Genomic DNA, 14,222 nt, shown 5'->3' with positions numbered 1-14,222 from the left:
AAAATTTACTTGAATCATTAAAATATAAACAAGAAAAGTTCAAGTGTAGTATAATGACCCTTCACATTTTACAATATATACCTGGCAATCCTATGTGTGTGTGTGTGTGTGTGTGTGTGTGTGTGTGTGTGTACCTAATGTATATATTCAAGAACTTTGCTATTTTATTAACTTTCAATGTTACTATTTTATTAGTTAAGGAAATATTAAAAGTCATTTAATTTAGAAAACAAAGGCTAATGTACTGTAGATAATTAGCACTTAGTTTTCTTATTTTCCTCTTATCTATATTACCTGTACATCCATGCAAACTCAATCAAAATCAAGACACCAAAATTCCATTATCTCAAAAGTTACCTCATCTATGTTCCAGGAAATCCTCTTTCATATCCAGAGACAGCCACTGAAAACTTTCAAATTTTCTAAATGATGTAAGCCACAAGAGAGAGTGTGTGTGTGTGTGTGTGTGTAATTTGTATTCTTAAAGTCTGGTTTATCTGTAGGCACATTGAGATTCATTTGTATATTATCGTTAGTTCTTTAATTTTTTTTAATTTATTTATTTATTAAGGATTTCTGTCTCTTCCCCACCACCGCTTTACATCCCACCCCACCCCACCCCCAATCAATTCCCATCTATCGTCAGCCCAAAGAGCAATCAGGGTTCCCTGCCCTGTGGGAAGTCCAAGGACCATCCACCTCCATAAAGCTAGTAATGTTGCGTTGAATGATTATACCACAACTTGTTCATGTGTTCACCTATTAAGAGACATTAGGGTTTCACAGTTTGGGCTATAATGAGTAAACCATCTGTGATCATTTGCTGAATATCACTTTTGTAGACAAATGTTTTCATTTCTCTTGATTAAATATCTGTAAAGGGAATGTGGTGGGAATGGAAGTATTTGTTTGGGAAAACTGTCAAGTGGATTTCAAAGGTGGTTTGCTGTTGTTGTCTTTTTGTTTCTGTTCATCTGTTTACCATATTTTCATTCCCCGAAGTAAAGAACGACAGTTCTAGTTGCTTCAGAGCCCCACCAAAACTTGAATGAGTCATTTTAGATATGACCAATCAATTGAATCTCACTTTATTTTTCTTTAATTTTTATTCCCTGATACAATACAGAAAACCTTTTGATGTAATTACCATCCGTTTATGTCCAATTTTGTGAAAATTTTAATTTTTGATAACTTATACTATACATCTTCTCATCCTGAGTGAATATTTGGAAGAATTCATAACATAGTCCTGGTACAATCATTTACTAAACTTATGTATTGAGAATATTGAGAATTTTCTTTCAGGGTTTGTATTGACTTATTCTTACATTTTATTGAGTGAATTCCATTTTTCTATTGAATGACTTTGCTGTTTTCTGATGTCTCTGCTTACTTCAAAATCTGGACTCTGATTTATTTCAGATAAATTTTGCATTGCTGTAGGCTCTAGGTTATATTTTGATGACATTTAAATTTATCTATTTTCTCAATTAATTTAACTTAAAATCTTTGCTAAAAATCAATTTATTGCGTTCACAACGTTCATAGTTTGAATTTGTACTTCATTCTTATGGTTCACTTAATTATCTACATATCAGCTCCACAGTCTATTGTGTCTCAGCCATTTCTATTTATTATTTATTATGTGACTAAATATATTCTATTTTCATTAAATTTCACCACAAAATTATTCATATCATATTTCTATGAATTTAAAATTTACAGTTTAATGTAGTCCCATTTGCAGAAAGGCTTGCTTGGCAATTGAGACTGTCTTGAGTATGTCAGTTTCAGGAGATTTAACAGCTAAAAATTATTATGTTTTCTGTTATAATTTTTAGACTTGTAAATGCTTATTAAAGTAAAATTTTGTTTTCTAGACTGTTGAAGCATTTTAAACTTTTAGATATTTTCTTTTTTTTTATTGAGAAAAGGAGAAAATAAAACAAGTTTCCACCTCCTCCCAGCCTCCCATTTCCCTCCCCCTCCTCCCACCCTATGCCCCCTCCTCCCACTTTTATCCCCCTCCCCCCACCCCTTTCCCCCTCCCTCTCCAGTCCAAAGAGCAGTCAGGGTTTTCTGCCCTGTGGTAAGACCTAGGACCTCCCACCTCCGTCCATATCTAGGAAGGTGAACATCGAAACTGACTAGGCTCCCACAAAGCCATCACATTACTTAGGATCAAACCCCCGTGCCGTTGTCCTTTGCGTCTCATCAGCCCTCATTGTTCGCCATGTTCAGAGGGTCCAGTTTTATCCCATGCTTTTTCAGTCACAGTCCAGCTGGTCTTGGTGAGCTCTCAATAGATCAGCTCCACTGTCTCAGTGGGTGGGTGCATGCCTCGTGGTCCAGACTTCTTTGCTCATGTTCTCCCTCCTTCTGCTCCTCATTGGGACCTTGGGAGCTCAATCCAGTGCTCCAGTGTGGGTCTCTGTCTCTATCTCCATCCATCACCAGTTGAAGGTTCTATGATGATATGCAAGGTATTCGTCAGTATTGCTCTAGGATAGGGTCATTTCAGGTTCCCTATCCTCAACTGCCCAAGGAACTAACTGGGCACCTCAACTTGGGCACCTGGGAGCCCCTCTAGGGTCAGGTCTCTTGCCAACCCTAAGGTGGCTCCCTTAACTAAGAATTGTGGTTCCGTGCTCCCCTGTCCAACCTTCCTTTATCCCAATCCTCCTGTTTTCCCAAGCCCGACCTCCTTCCCGTCTAACTTTTCTCTCCCCATCTCCCCTTACCCCCATCCTACCCCACCCCCAAGATCCCAATTTTCTCCCTGGCAATTTTGTCTACTTCCCTTAGCCAAGAGGATAACTATATGTTTTTCCTTGGGTTCCCCTTCTTACTTAGCTTCTTTAGATTCACCTATTGTACACTCCGTGACCCTTATTTATGGCTAGAAACCAATTATGAGTGAGTATATCCCATGTTCATCTTTTTGGGTCTGGGATACCTCACTCAGGATAGTGTTTTCTATTTCCATCCATTTGCATGCAAAATTCGAGAAGTCATTGTTTTTTACCGCTGAGTAGTACTCTAATGTGTAGATATTCCATACTTTCTTCATCCATTCTTCCATTGAAGGGCATCTAGGTTGTTTCCAGGTTCTGGCTATTACAAATAATACTGCTATGAACATAGTTGAACAAATGCTTTTGTCATATGATAGGGCATCTCTTGGGTATATTCCCAAGAGTGGTATTGCTGGGTCCAGGGGTAGGTTGATCCCGAATTTCCTGAGAAACCGAAACACTGACTTCCATAGTGGTTGCACAAGATTGCATTCCCACCAGCAATGGATGAGGGTACCCCTTCCTCCACAGCCTCTCCAGCAAAGGTTATCGTTGGTGTTTTTGACTTTAGCCATTCTGACAGGTGTAAGATGATATCTCAAAGTTGTTTTGATTTGCATTTCCCTGATTGCTAAGGAAGTTGAGCATGACCTTAAGTGTCTTTTGGCCATTTGAACTTCTTCTGTTGAGAATTCTCTGTTCAGATCAGTGCCCCATTTTTTAATTGGGTTAATTAGCATTTTAAAGTCTAGTTTCTTGAGTTCTCTATATATTTTGGAGATCAGACCTTTGTCTGTTGCGGGGTTGGTGAAGATCTTCTCCCAGTCAGTAGGTTGCCTTTTTGTCTTAGTGACAGTGTCCTTTGCTTTGCAGAAGCTTCTCAGTTTTAGTATGTATGTCCCATTTATTCAATGTTGCCCTTAATGTCTGTGCTTCTGGGGTTATACATAGGAAGCGACCTCCTGTGCCCATCTGTTGTAGGGTATTTCCCACTTTCTCTTCTATCAGGTTCAGTGAGTTCGGACTGATATTGAGGTCTTTAATCCATTTGGACTTGAGTTTTGTGCACGGTGAAAGATGTGGGTCTATTTTCATTCTTCTACAGGTTGACATCCAGTTGTGCCAGCACCATTTGTTGAAGATGCTTTCTTTCTTCCATTGTATACTTTTAGCTCCTTTATCAAAAATGAGGTGTTCATAGGTTTGTGGGTTAAAATCCGGGTCTTCTATACGATTCCATTGGTCAACTTCTCTGTTTTTATGCCAGTACCACACTATTTTCATTACTGTAGCTCTGTAATAGAGTTTGAAGTCAGGGATGGTAATGCCTCCAGAAGATCCTTTATTGTATAGGATTGCTTTGGCTATCCTGGGTTTTTTGTTTTTCCATATAAAGTTGATTATTGTCCTCTCCAGATCTGTGAAGAATTTTGATGGGATCTTGATGGGGATTGCAGTGAATCTATAAATTGCCTTAGGTAGAATTGCCATTTTTACTATGTTGATCCTCCCAATCCAAGAGCAAGGTAGATCCATCCATTTTTTGGTATCCTCTTCAATTTCTTTCTTCAATGCCTTAAAGTTCTTGTCAAATAGCTCTTTCACTTCCTTGGTTAGATTTACCCCAAGATATTTTATGCTGTTTGTGGCTATCATGAATGGTGAAGCTTCTCTGATTTCCCTCTCTGCTTCCCTATCCTTTGTGTATAAGAGGGCGACTGATTTTTTGGAGTTGATCTTGTATCCTGCCACATTACTAAAGCTGTTTATCAGCTGTAAAAGTTCTTTGGTGGAGTTTTGGGGGTCGCTTAAGTACACTATTATATCATCTGTGAATAACGAAAGTTTAACTTCTTCCTTTCCAATTCGAATCCCCTTGATCCCATTATGTTTTCTTATTGCTATTGCTAGAACTTCAAGTACTATATTGAAGAGGTATGGCGAGAGTGGACAGCCTTGTCGTGTTCCTGAGTTAAGCGGGATGGCTTTGAGTTTCTCTCCGTTTAATTTGATGTTAGCTGTCGGCTTGCTGTATATAGCTTTTATTATATTTAGGTATAACCCTTGTATCCCTTATCTCTCCAAGACTTTTAACATAAATGGATGTTGAATTTTGTCGAATGCTTTTTCATCATCTAATGAGATGATCATATGGTTATTTTCTTTCAGTTTATTTATATGCTGGATTACATTGATAGATTTTCGTATGTTGAACCAGCCCTGCATCTCAGGAATGAAGCCTACTTGATCATAATGGATAATATTTCGGATGTGTTCTTGGATTCGGTTTGCCAGTATTTTGTTGAGGATTTTTGCGTCGATGTTCATGAGTGAAATTGGCCTGTAATTCTCTTTCCTGGTTGAGTCTTTGTGTGGTTTTGGTATCAGAGTAACGGTAGCTTCATAAAAGGAATTAGGTAATGACCCTTCTGTTTCTATATTGTGGAATACATTAAGGAGTATAGGTATTAGCTCTTCTTGGAAGTTCTGGTTGAATTCCGCATTGAAACCATCTGGTCCTGGGCTTTTTTTGGTAGGGAGGTTTTTGATAACAGCTTCTAATTCTTCGCAACTGACAGGTCTGTTTAGATTGTTCACCTGGTCCTGGTGTAACTTTGGTATATGGTATTTATCTAAAAAAGTGTCCATTTCTTTTACATTTTCCAGTTTCGTGTTATACAGGCTTTTGTAATAGATCTGATGATTCTCTGAATTTCCTCTGTGTCTGTGGTTATGTCCCCCTTTTCGTTTCTGATCTTATTAATTTGCGTATTCTCTCTCTGCCGTTTGATTAGTTTGGATAGGGGTTTATCAATCTTGTTGATTTTCTCCAGGAACCAGCTTTTTGTTTCATTGATTCTTTGGATTGTTTTCTGTGTTTCTATTTTGTTGATTTCAGCCCTCAGTTTGATTATTTCCAATCTTCTACTCCTCCTAGGTGAGTCTGCTTCTTTTTTTTTTTTCTAGAGCTTTCAGGTGGGCTGTTAAGTCTTCAATATGAGCTTTTTCCGTTTTCTTTAAGTGGGCACTTAGTGCTATGAACTTTCCTCTTAGGACTGCTTTCATAGTGTCCCATAAGTTCGAGTATGTTGTTTCTTTATTTTCATTGAATTCAAGGAAGACTTTAATTTCTTTCTTTATTTCTTCCTTAATCCAGGTATGGTTCAGTAGTTGACTGTTCAGTTTCCATGAGTTTGTAGGCTTTCTGGGGGTAGCATTGTTGTTGAATTCTAACTTTAATCCATGGTGATCTGATAAGACACAGGTGGTTACTAATATTTTTTTGTAACTCTGGAAGTTTGCTTTGTTACTGAGTATGTGGTCAATTTTCGAGAAGGTTCCATGAGCTGCAGAGAAGGTATATTCATTCCTCTTCGGGTGGAATAATCTATAGATGTCTGTTAAGTCCATTTGCTTCATTACCTTCATTAATTCTCCAATTTCTCTGTTAGGTTTCTGTTTGATTGACCTGTCCATTGGTGAGAGAGGAGTGTTGAAGTCTCCTACTATTAGTGTGTGTGGTTTGATGGCTGCCTTGAGTTTTAGTAATGTTTCTTTTACATACGTGGGCGCTTTTATATTAGGGGCGTAGATATTCAGGATTGAGACTTCATCCTGATGAATTGTTCCTGTTATGAGTATAAAATGTCCCTCTCCATCTCTTCTGATTGATTTAAGTTTGAAGTCAACTTTGTTAGAAATTAGTATGGCCACACCTGCTTGTTTCTTAGGTCCATTTGCTTGATAAGCCTTTTCCCAGCCCTTTACTCTGAGTAGGTGCCTGTCTTTCTGGTTGAGGTGTGTTTCTTGTAGACAGCAGAATGTTGGATCCTGTTTTCGTATCCAATCCCTTAGCCTGTGCCTTTTTATAGGTGAGTTGAGCCCATTGACATTAAGTGATATTAATGACCAGTGGTTGTTAACTCCGGTCACTTTTTTAGTAGTAGGGTTTGTGTGTTTCCCTTCCTTGAGTTGCGCTGGTGAAAGGTCTCTAGATGACTGAGTTATTGTGGGCATTGTTGGCCTCCTTGGTTAGTGATTTTCCTTCTATAATTTTCTGTAAGGCTGAATTTGTGGCTACGTATTGTTTAAATTTGTTTTTATCCTGGAAAATTTTGTTTTCTCCATTTATAGTGAACGAAAGCTTGGCTGGATATAGTAGTCTGGGCTTGCATCCATGATCTCTTAGTTTTTGCAGTACATCTATCCAGGACCTTCTGGCTTTCATGGTTTCCATAGAGAAGTCAGGTGTAAGTCTGATAGGTTTACCTTTATAAGTAACTTGGCCTTTTTCCTTTGCGGCTCTTAATATTCTTTCTTTATTCTGTATATTTTGTGTTTTGATTATTATATGGCGAGGGGATGTTTTCTTTTGATCCAGCCTATTTGGTGTTCTGTATGCTTCTTGAACCTTCATAGGTACCTCTTTCTTCAGGTTGGGAAAGTTTTCTTCTATAATTTTATTAAGTATATTTTCTGTACCGTTGAGCTGCACTTCTTCTCCTTCTTCTACTCCAATTATTCTTAGGTTTGGTCTTTTTATTGTGTCCCAAATTTCCTGAATGTTTTGTGATGAGATTTTGTTGGTTTTGCTGTTTTCTTTGATCAGTGTGTTTATTTTCTCTATGGTATCTTAAATGTCTGATATTCTCTCTTCTATCTCTTGTAATCTGTTGTTAGTACTTGTCTCTGTCGTTCCTGTTCGTTTACCCAGATTTTCCATCTCCATTCTTCCCTCGGTTTGTGCTTTCTTCATTGCTTCCATTTCATTCTTCATGTCTTGAACCGCTTCCCTAACCTGTTTGATTGCTTTTTCTTGTTTCTCTTGGTTTTCTTGCGTGTCTTTGAGCGATTTATTCATTTCCTCTACCTTTTTGTTTGTAATCTCTAATTGTTTATGGCAGTTTTTCACCTCCTGTTTAAGGTACTCTATTATTTTCATATAGTTGACTTTTGAGTCGATTTCTTCTATTTCTTCAGGAGTAGGGTGTACAATTCTTCTTATTACGGGATCCCTGGTTTCTGGTGGTGTCATGTTGCCTTTGAGGTTGTTGGAGGAATTCTTGTATTGGCGCCTTCCCATCTCTTCCTTCAAATGGAGCCAGGAGAGGCCTGGTCTCTTGGTCCAGTCTTTTCTGTGATTGACTCTCTGGGTATATCTCTTCAGTGTAGAAGCAGGAACCGTTCCAGTCCCAATGGGATTCCTCAGCAACTAAACAGGGCCGCAGGTAGCCCAATGATCCAGGGCCAACAGGATGAATGGAGCAAGGGGGGGCGGGGTGGTTGGTATCCAGGAATGCGCAGGAAGCCTGGCACCGGAGCTGAAGGTGCTGGGCTCCCTTACAGGGGACCCTGAGGTCTGCCCAGTAGGCAGGCAATCACCGCTCTGGGTGGGTCACCTTAGTTTAGGAGCTTGACACTGTACTTGAGCACTGGTCCTAGCATACAGCAGGGCAGGGTTGGGGAGGGGTGCTGGGGGGGCTGGGTCGTGCGAGAGAAAGACAGCCCTGCAGAAGTAGCTGGGGGAGGGGGTTTGTGCTCTCTTCCAGGACAGTCTGCCCCTGGATAGCACACACTCACCCGTCCTGATGGGATTCCTCAGCAACTAAACAGGGCCGCAGGTAGCCCAATGATCCAGGGCCAACAGGATGAATGGAGCAAGGGGGGGCATGGTATCCAGGAGTGCGCAGGAAGCCTGGCGCCGGAGCTGAAGGTGCCTGGCTCCCTTACAGGGGACCCTGAGGCCTGCCCGGTAGGCAGGCACTCACAGCTCTGGGTGGGTTGCCTTAGTTTAGGAGCTTGAAACTGTACTTGAGCACTGGTCCTATCATACAGCAGGGCAGGGTTGGGGAGGGGTGCTGGGGGGGCTGGGTCGTGCGAAAGAAAGACAGCCCTGCCTAGATATTTTCATTGTATATCAGTGTGCTAGACAAATATCTTACTGGCTCCAATAACCTTTTGTAAATTTTTTGGCTTCCTAAATATATTATGTGAGAAATAAATGAAGACATTCCTCTGTCCTTTTGATTTTTTTGTTTTAAAACTCTTATTTGTCATTATACTGAAAATTATTTTTATTGTAATGTTGAATAGAAAATTAAAAGTACACACAAATATAGATATTTATATGTTTATATACATAATTGCACTATAAGTTTTATAGCTACCTTTTGTTAGGTCGAAGTTGTTTTATTTTTGTACCACTAAGGTTTATTTAGCAAAATGTTTCATAGGAAAATGTACATGACCCAATTCGGCCCCAGAGCCAAACAGGCCTTTGGGGAGTGATGCAGACTCCTGTGCTAAAGAGACATTGTTTAGACTCTTTGCAAGGCTTCGTAAATGATGACTCCATTTCCTTGTGTGACCACCATTCTGACATTATTCTGATGGTCGCTAGTTGCCATCTTCACACACTCATCAATCACAAGATCCAGAAAGGATCAAAGTCCTTTAGTATTCCTAGTACATGTCTGTCATCAGTTAACTTCAATGATAAATTCTTGGACCTCTTGTTAATTTTCTTTAAAATTTTAAGACTTAGTAATATTGTTTAAAAACTTATGACATTGCTTCTGGAAATCTTATGTATATATGGTGTATATATGTATATGAATGTACAATTTAAAATATTTGTTAACACAAATTTCATGAGAATTAGTTTAGTTCTCCTAATGATGTATTGTGAGGAATGTTTCGTGTATCCAACTATTTTATTACTGTACCATTCTCAATATTTAGGCAATGAATTCAGTCAAGTAGTCCATTGGAAGATGAATCAATAGAGAAAACATGATGAATAGAATGGATTATATTCACCCAAAAAGAAAGGTGGCCTCATAATAATTGCATGAAAATAGATGGATCTGGAAATCATTATGTTAAATGGAATAAGCCAGATCCAGAAAGACAATAATATTTTAAAAATCTATAAATAACATTTATATAAATAGTAGTGTATGTTACATGTGTGTATGTACTGAAACTAGGAAATGAAGCAGAAATGGAAGACAATGGAGCACATGTGGTTGAGAGCAGATAAAAAGACAGGTCAGGAGGAGAAGGAGGAAGAAGGGAGTTACAGCTAGGAAAAGTATGGAGAATACTTCACAACAAAGCACAAGGAAGTGTGTATGAAAATGCCTTATGACACATTACCTTGTTTGATAACTTGTAAATAATGAAAAATCCTCTGACACAGTAAAGGGAAGTATTGCTCCCATGTCAGATTGTTGGTAGAACTGTAATAGTATTTCAAGTGTAGATCCGAGTTACCTGGAAGACTCAATTGTGAATGAGTTTGAGGGAGTTTTATTGTTGTGCTTATTCTGTCTCTTCCTCATTGATGGTGTCTGTGTTCCTTTGTCTCTTCCCGATTGGTGAATTATGTGTCCCTTTGACGTTGACTTAGAAAAAATCATAACAGAGGCTCAGTTCACAATAGAAATATATTGATATAAGATTGCTTTGCATTGCCTTGGTCTCAGGGAGCAAAACATATCTTTCAGATGAACCAGAGGCAGCTGTATTTTATAGGAAGAAAATATGTAAATAGTATAAATCAATGATGGCAGATAGTGGTTTATGAAAACATGAACTATGTCTAAGAATTTCTGAGCTGGTTTGGATTATTGATGGGGATACTCTATATACTTTTCCGTTTTATTTCTTAAACAAACTCAGTTTATTTGTATAATATAGAGTGAGACAAACACTATGTCAGGATTTTGATGTAATCTCCTTACTCTTTATTAACATTTTAATAAATAGGGGAAATTTAATCTTACAAATACAGAGTTTGTAAGAAAAATTGGCTTATATAGCATGGAAGAATTTGCATTTTTATTAACTTTTTTCTTATACCAACCACATTCTAGTAAGAAATATATTTAACAAAATTTCACTTTGGCACATCTGGACTGACTGCAACAAACAAAAGAAGAAGAAACATGGAAAGAAGACATCCCTGCTGGACAGGATCTGATCTGAGATGAGAATAAATTCATCGAATGGCTGCCAACAGCATTTCATTGAGAAGAGAATCCATATTTTATGCTGTATAGATAGATAGATAGATAGATAGATAGATAGATAGATAGATAAAGAGGGGCCTGTGAACTGGGGTGGGGTGTGGCTTCTCAGGTCAGGTCAGGGAGGGGCTGAGGAGTGTACCATTGGCCTTGACAATAGGTGCCAGTCAGATGTTAATGTCAGGACCTGAGAGTTCCTCAGAGGGAATGGATGGAGACCCTTGCTTACCTAAAAAATGCCTGACCTTGGGAAAATGACTCCTGGTAAGCGGGCACTTGAAACTGCGGTTTCAGGTCTTATCAGAAATCTCCCTCTCAGAAGGGAAAGTCATTGTGATATCTTACTCTTTTCCCAAGGATACCCCACAATTTTGATCATTCTGTACTGAATTAAGTCTTTCACTGTAAATAAATAAATAAATAAAGTAAGCAAACACATGGACGGATGAACAAACAAACAAATAAAAAAATAAAACAAATTTAATTTTTCTTTCTCTCCATCTCTTTCTCTTTGCTCATTGTTCTCCTTTTTTGCCTTACTTGAAATTATGGTTGATGGACAGAGGAAGAGAGACTTATCAGATTTATATTCTTAGATTTTTCCCTTCATTTTATGCCTCAATTGTCCCCCAACTGTATGGCAGGGAGTTCTATTTGCCCTACACCACCAAATCTTCACTTATAACTCATCTCATCACCTCTAACAGAGCAATATTACTTTCTTGGTTGAGCTACCATTTTCTTAATTCCTTGGCTATAGCAGTCACCTTCTGTTAGTTACTGCTTCAGCATCTAATTATAAACAAAGCAACTTGCATTTAAGGTAGCTCTCATCAGTCTCCATCCCTGGCTCCCTGTTTCCGAGGGCCAGTCTATTCCCTATTGCCATTTCATTGGGCCCCAGGCTATATTCACATCTCTAGCACCATCCATTTTTCTTGTTTGTGTTCTTGTTCATTATTCCTGGGTTATGGGTATTTTTCATCTTCCTCTGACATAATTCTTTCATACCTAAATCTGGACTTCTGGACCAGCTTTCTTCAGGCATCTTTGTGAATTATTATACAAACTCTTTTTAAGATTTACTTAATATTGCTTCCTTTTTTTCTTTCTTTCCCTTTAACTGAAAATAGATTCTTTTCTCATACAATATATCCTGATTATAGTGTTTCCTTTAGTCCTCCCAGTTACTCCCCATCTCCCTTACATTCAGGACCCAATTCCTTTCTGTCTCTCATTAGAAAAGAACAGACTTCTAAGAGATAACAACCAAGCATAACAAACTAAAATATAAGATTACACAAAACCTACCTTAGAAAAGTTGGACATGGCAACCCAAAAGGAGGAAAGGAGTTTCAAGAGCAGGTACCAGAGTAGGAGACCCACTTATTCTCACATTTAGAAATCTCCTAAAAAATACTAAGCTGATAATTATAATATATATGCAGAGTACCTGGTGCAGACCCCTGTAGGTCCTGTGCTTACTGCTTCAGTCTCTGTGAGCTCATATGCAGTTTACATAATTGATTTCAGAGCCTTTTTCTCCTAGTGTCCCCCACCCCTCTGGCTCTTACAGTCTTTGTCTCCTCTTCTGTATGGTTCCCTGAGCTCTGAGAGGAGGGATATGATAGACACCTCCATTTAGATTCTCTCCTTCTAATGTGTGGCTGTGGATCTCGGCATCTTTCCCCATCTACTTCTGGAGAAAGCCTCTCTGATGACTGGATAAGGTACTGATGTATGAGTATAGCAGAATATCATCAGGAGTCTAGGAGTTGTTTCGTTGATACTGTTTTTAGACACATTGACACAGGAGATGACTTTCTGAATAGAACATTGATAGCCGGGGCAATAAGCTCAACGATAGGTAGAAAGGAACTAATGAAACTGAAAAATTTCTGTAAAAGCATAGGACACCATCAATTGGACAAAGTGGCAGCATACAGAATAGGCAGCGCTTATTTTAACTGACTCCACATCCTCCAGAGAACTAATATCCAAAACATCAAAGAACTTGAGAAATTAGATATTCTTAAATCAAATAATCTAATTAAAATGGAGTATAGATCCAAACAGCAAATTCAATGGAGTGAAATTCAATTCTTTTTTTTTTCCACTGACAAAAACCAAAATTGGACCTTTATTTTTCTCTGTACACAAAATAAACTCAAAATTAAAAAGATGTCTAAATGAAAAATCAGAGACTATAACCTTATAGAAAATAATGTAAGGCAAGACTCCTTCACATTGGCCTGGCAAAGATGTTTTTTTTGTTGTTTTTTTTATTGAGAAAAGGAAAAAAAAAGTTTCTGCCTCCTCCCAGCCTCCCATTTCCCTCCCTCTCCTCCCACCCTTCTCCTCCTTCCCCTACTCCTCTCCCCCTCCCTCTCCAGTCCAAAGAGCAGTCAGGATTCCCTGCCCTGTGGAAAGTCCAAGGTCCTCCCCACTCCGTCCATGTCTAGGAAGGTAAACATCCAAACTGGCTAAGCTCCCACAAAGCCAGAACATGAAGTAGGATCAAAACCCTGTGCCATTGTCCTTGGGTTCTCATCAGCCCTCATTGTTCGCCATGTTCAGAGAGTCCGGTTTTATCCCATGCTTTTTCAGTCACAGTCCAGCTAGCCTTGGTGAGCTCCCAATAGATTCAATTCTTAACAAACACTTAAATAAATGTTTAACATCTTTAGTTACCAGGAAAATGAGATTCCATTTTAGGTATGTCAGAATGATTAAGATCAAAAACATTAATGGCCGCTCTTGTATGAGGCTGTTCTTTTCCTGGCCTCCCAGACTCCTGAAATAATCACATAGAAACTATATTAGTTAAATTATTGTTCGGCCTATTAGCTCTAGCTTTTTATTGGCTAGCTCTTATATATTAATTTCACACATTTTTATTAATCTGTATAACACCGCATGGCTTTGGCTTACCAGCAAGGTTCCAGCATGTCTGTTCCCAGCGTCAGCTACATGGTGTCTCACTGACTCTGCCTTCTTTCTCCCAAAATTCAGTTTAATTTTTCCCCACCTAGCTTTATTCTGCTAAGCCAAAGGCCAAACAGGTTTTTTATTAATTAACCAATAAAAGCAATACATATACAGAAGGACTTCCCATACAACTCATGATAGAGAAGGTGTGGGAAAGGGGGAACATTCCCCCACTGCAGGTGGGAGTGTAAACTTGTAAGTCACAATGGAAATTAATGTAGCAGTTCCTCAGAAAGTTGGGAATTGGTCTATCACCAGATCCAGCTATACCACTTTGGGGCATATACCCAAAGGACACTCTATCCTACCACAAGGACACTTTCTCAAACATATTCATTGCAGCTTTATTCATAATACCCAGAAACTGGAAGCAAACTCAATGTTCCTCAACTGAAGAATGGATAAGGAA

At 38.7% G+C, this 14,222-nt stretch overlaps 1 pseudogene; it reads right to left on the bottom strand.

Moving 5' to 3' along the window:
• Positions 1-9,112: 9,112 nt before the first annotated feature.
• LOC121458655 lies at positions 9,113-12,154 on the bottom strand (annotated as a pseudogene).
• Positions 12,155-14,222: the final 2,068 nt, after the last annotated feature.

Source organism: Microtus oregoni, unplaced genomic scaffold (assembly GCF_018167655.1).
Source record: "Microtus oregoni isolate MIOR12 unplaced genomic scaffold, Mior012 000018F_ref0000195, whole genome shotgun sequence".
Classification (NCBI taxonomy): Eukaryota; Metazoa; Chordata; class Mammalia; order Rodentia; family Cricetidae; genus Microtus; species Microtus oregoni.
This window is presented reverse-complemented; position numbering and strand designations above follow the sequence as displayed.